Raw genomic sequence first — 5541 nt, 5'->3', positions numbered from 1 at the left:
AGTTGCTCATCTTGGAGCATGTCCCAGAGAGGCAACACACATGGAGAGACCTCTTCAGAAACAAAGGAGCTAGCTGGTGCCATTTCCCTCCCCCACCACTCAGCATAAGCACAGAACCACCTGTGGGAACCAGCAAAGCACCCACATTCACCATGTAACTTGCTTACCCCAAAACCCACTCCCACAGACAAACTTCAGAAGAACCACCCTTCTCAGTCACACTTACCTCAGTCACAATGTAGTGGGCCCCTCCCCCAAAAGACCAGCCCAAACCCTTCCCAACACCATTGTCTCCAGACCCAAGAGTTATTTGAGCCCATGGTTCTGCTGGTGGTGGTGATGGGTCTCATTTCACAAGCAGACCAGAGCACACATAGTTAAAACTCACCACATGCAGGCCAGGGACCAAACACTGCCCACAACAGGCAAAGAGAGCCTCTGCAGACAACTGGCCTGAAGGTTAAAGTGACCAAGACACAATAGCAGAGCACATGCAGCACACATTGGAGACACTCCTGGAAGTGCCAGGCCCTGGAGAACAGAGGACACTATGCTGCAGGCACTACAGGACCTCTTCTTCATAAAGCCATTACTCTCAAGAACAGGAAACATAGCTGACTTTCCTAACACAGAGAAACAGGCACAGAGACTTAGACAAAAAGAGAAAACAGAGGAATTTGTCCAAAAAGAAAGAACAAAACAAGGCCATGGCCAGACATCTAGGCAAAACAGATATAAATAACATGCCTGATGGAATATTTAAAGCAATCATCACAAGGATACTCACTGGAATTGAGAAGATTGGAGGACATGAGTGAGACTTTTAACACAGAAATAAGGAATAACATAGCAGAGACAAAGGACTCAATAAATGAAATGAAAAACACACTTGATGGAATGAACTGCAGGCTGGAAGAAGCAGAGAAACAAATTAATGACGTAGAAGACAGAGTGGAGGAAAATAATCAAGTGGACAAAAGAGAAAAAAGGAATTATGCAAAATGAAATTAGACTTATCTAATAACATTTGTAATATAGGAGTCCCAGAAGAAGAAGAGAGAGAAACGCAGGCAGAGAATTTATTTGAGGAAATAATAGCTGTAAACTTTCCTAATCTGGAGTAAGAAATAGATATCCAGATCAAAGAGTCACAGAGAGCCCCCAACAAAATCAACCAAAACAGATCCACACCCACATATATTGTAATTAAAATGGCAAAATATAATGATTTTAAAAAGTATTAAAAGCTACAATACAAAAGAAGACAGTTACATACAAAGGAAACCCCATGAGGCTATCAGTGGATTTTTTCAGCAGAAACTTTCCAAGCCAGAAAGGACTGGTACAATATATTCAAAGTGCTGAAAGGGAAAAACCTGCAGCCAAGAATACTCTATCCAGCAAGGCTATCATTCAGAAAAGGAGAGATAAAGAATTTCCCAGACAAACAAAAACTAAAGGAGTTTATGAACACTAAACTAGCCCTGCAAGAAATACTAACGGGGGACGGGGGGGGGCGGGGGGCGCCTGGGTGGCTCAGTCGTTAAGCATCTCCCTTCGGCTCAGGTCATGATCCCAGGGTCCTGGGATCGAGCCCCACATTGGGCTCCCTGCTCTGCGGGAAAGCCTGCTTCTCCCTCTCCCACTGCCCCTACTTGTGTTCTCTCTCTCACTGTGTCTCTCTCTGTGAAATGAATGAATAAAATCTTAAAAAAAAAAAAAAAAGACCTTCTTCTTAAAAAAAAAAGGAAAAAAGAAATACTAACAGGGACTCTTGAGTGTAAAGGAAAGACCAAAAATGACAGTATGAAGATAGGAAACACAAAAGCAGTAAAAATTAATATTTCTGTGAAAAATCAGTCAAAGAAGTCACAAAATAAAAGGATGTACAATATGACACCATATACCTAAAACATGAGGAGAGGAGTAAAGAATGACCATCAACTTGGGCGCCTGGGTGGCTCAGTCATTAACCGTCTGCCTTCAGCTCAGGTCATGATCCCATGGTCCTAGGATTGAGCCCCGTATCAGGCTTCCTGTTCAGTGGGGGAGCCTGCTTCTCCCTCTCCCACTCCCCCTGCTTGTGTTCCCTCTCTTGCTGTGTATCTCTGTCAAATAAATAAATAAAATCTTAAAAAAAAAAAAAGAATGACCATCAACTTAATATAGAACTATATGCAGAAGATGTTATATACAAACTAAATTGTAACCACAAATCAAAAACCACTAATAAATATGCAAAGAATAAAGAGAAAAAATCCAAATATATCACTAAAGAAAACCAGCAAACCATGAATAAAAGGCAAGAAAGGATCAGGGAAAACCTTCAGAAACAACCACAAAACAAGCAATAAAACAGCAATAAATACGTATTTATCAATAATCACTTTGAATGTAAATGGACTAGATGCTCTGATCAAAAGATGTAGGATGACAGAATGGATAAAAAACAAGACCCATCTATATGCTACCTACTAAAGACACCTGCAGATTGAAAGGGAGGGAATAGAGAAAATTGATCATGCAAATGGATGTCACAAGAAAGCCAGAATAGCAATACTTATATCAAGACAGACTTTAAAACAAAAGCTTTAACAAGAGACAAAGAAGGACACTATATAATAATAAAGGGGACAATCCGACAAGATATAACAATTGTAAATATTTATGCACCCAACATAGGAGCACCCAAATAAATAAAACAGTTAATAACAAACTAATCGATAACAATATAATAGTAGTAGGGGTCATTAACGCCCCACCTATAGATCATCCAAACAGAAAATCAACAAGGAAACAATGGTTTTGAATGACACAGTAGACCGGATGGATTTAACAGATACATTCAGAACATTCCATCCTAAAACAGCAGAATACACATTCTTTTCAAGAGCACATGGAACATTCTCCAGAATAGATCACATATAAGGCCACAAGATAAGCCTCAACAAATTTATTTATTTATTTATTTATTTATTTATTTATTTATTTATTTATTTATCAGAGAGAGAGAGAGAGAGCAAACAAGCACAAGCAGGGAGAGTGGCAGGAAGAGGAAGAAGCAGGCTCCCTGCTGAGCAAGAAGCCCGATGTAGGGCTCGATCCCAGGATGCTAGAATCATTACCTGAGCTGAAGGCAGATGTTTAACTGAATGAGCCAGCCAGGTGTCCCAAACCTCAACAAATTTAAAGAGATTAAAGTCATACCATGCATCTTTTCTGACCACAGTGCTATGAAACTAGAAATCAACCATAAGAAAATATCTAGAAACATTAAATAACGTGCTACTAAACAACAAATGAGTCAACCAGGAAATAAAAGAAGAAATGAAAAAATACACGGAAACAAATGAAAATGAAAACATAACAGTTTGAAACCTTTGGGATGCAGCAAAAGTGGTTCTAAGAGGGAAGATTATAACAATGTAGGCCTACCTCAAGAAGCAAGAAAAATTTCAAATAAAAAATCTAAACTTACACCTAAAGGAGCTAGAACAACAAACAAAACTCAAAACCAGCAAAAGGAAGGAAATAATAAAGACTAGAGCAAAAATGAATGATATAGAAACTAAAAACACAATAGAACAGATCAATGAAACCAGGAGCTGATTCTTTAAAAAAAAAAAGTGAATAAAATTGATAAACCACTAGCCAGACTTATCAGGAAAAAAAGAGAAAAGACCCAAGTAAATAAAATCACAAATGAGAGAGGAGAAAAAACAACCAACACCACAGAAATACAAACAATTGTAAGAGAATATTATGAAAAACTGTATGCTAACAAATTGGACAACCTAGAAGAAATGGATAAATTCCTAGAAACATATACACTATCAAAATGAGAAGGAATAAATAGAAATTTTGAACAGACCAATTACTGGCAAAGAAATTAAGAAATCAGTAATTTAAAAATTCTCAACAAAGTCTAGGATCAGATGGCTTCACAGGTGAATTCTACCAAACATGTAAAGAAGAGTTAATCCTTATTCTTCTCAAACTGTTCCCAAAAAATAGAAAAAGGAAAAAAAAAAGGAAAACTTCCAAATTCATTCTGTGAGTCCAGCATTACCCTGACACCAAAGCCAGATAAAGACACCACAAAAAAAGAACAATACAGGCCAATATCTCTGATGAACATAGATGCAAAATTCATCAACAAAATGCTAGCAAACCTAATCCAACAATACATTTAAAAAGTCATTCATCACAGTCAAGTGGATTTATGCCTGAATTGCAAGGGTAGTACAATATTTGCAAATCAAACAATATGATACATCACATCAATAAGAGAAAGGATAAGAATCATATGAATGTTTCAATAGATGCAGGAAAAACATTTGACAAAATACAACATCCATTCATGGTAAAAACCCTCAACAAAGTAGGTTTAGAGGTAACACACCTCAACATAATAAAGACCATCTAGGAAAAACCCACAGCTAACATCATTCTTGGTGGGGAAAAACTGAGAGCCTTTCCCCTAAAGTCAGGAACAAGACAAGCATGTCCACTCTCACCACAGTTACTCAACACAGTACCAGAAGCCACAGCAATCAGACAACAAAAAGAAATAAAAGGCATCCAAATTGGTAAGGAAGAAGTAAAAGCCTCACTATTTGCAAATGGCATGATACTATATATAGAAAACCCCAAAGACTCCACCAAAAATACTGCTAGAACTGATAAACAAATTCAGTAAAGTCACAGGGTACAAAATCAATCTACAGAAATCTGTTGCATTTCTATACACCAGTAATGAAGAAGTAGAAAGAGAAATAAGAAAACAATCCCAAGAGGCAACTGGGTGGCTCAGTTGGTTAAGTGTCTGACTCTTGACTTTGGCTCAGGTCATTATCTCGGGGTCATGAGCTCAAGCTCAGTGCGGAGTCTGCTTGAGATTCTTTCTTCCTCTTCCTCTGCCCTTTCCCCTGCTCACGCTCTCTAAATAAATAAATAAATCTTTTCTAAAATCGTCTTTATAAAAAAAAAAAGAAAGAAAGAAAAACAATCCCATTTACAATTGCACCAAAAATATTATAAGATATCTAGGAATAAACCTAACCAAAGGCCTGTACTCTGAAAACTATAAAGCACTGATGAAAGAAATTGAAGATGGCACAAAGAAATGGAAAGACATTGCATGTTCATGGATTGGAAGAACAAATATTGTTAAAATGTCTATACTATCCAAAGCAATCTACACATTTAATGCAATCCCTATCAAAATATCAACAGCATTTTTCACAGAACTAGAACAAACAATCCTAAACTTTATATGGAACCATAAAAGGCCCTGAATAGCTAAAGTGATCTTGAAAAAGAAAAACAAAGCTGAAGGCATCACAATCCTGAACTTAAAGTTATATTACAAAGCGGAAGTAATCAAAATATTATGGTACTGGCACAAACACAGATACATAGCTTAATGGAACAGAATAGAAAATCCAGAAATGAAGCCATAATTATATGGTCAATTAATCTTCAACAAGGCAGGAAAGAATATCCAATGGGAAAAAGAATGTCTCGGGCCCCTGGGTGGCT

This window comes from Mirounga angustirostris, unplaced genomic scaffold (genome assembly GCF_029215605.1).
Source record: "Mirounga angustirostris isolate CCGP_5_RB_7025 unplaced genomic scaffold, mMirAng1.0.hap1 SCAF_5, whole genome shotgun sequence".
Lineage (NCBI taxonomy): Eukaryota > Metazoa > Chordata > Mammalia > Carnivora > Phocidae > Mirounga > Mirounga angustirostris.
Note: the sequence above shows the minus strand (reverse complement) of the source record.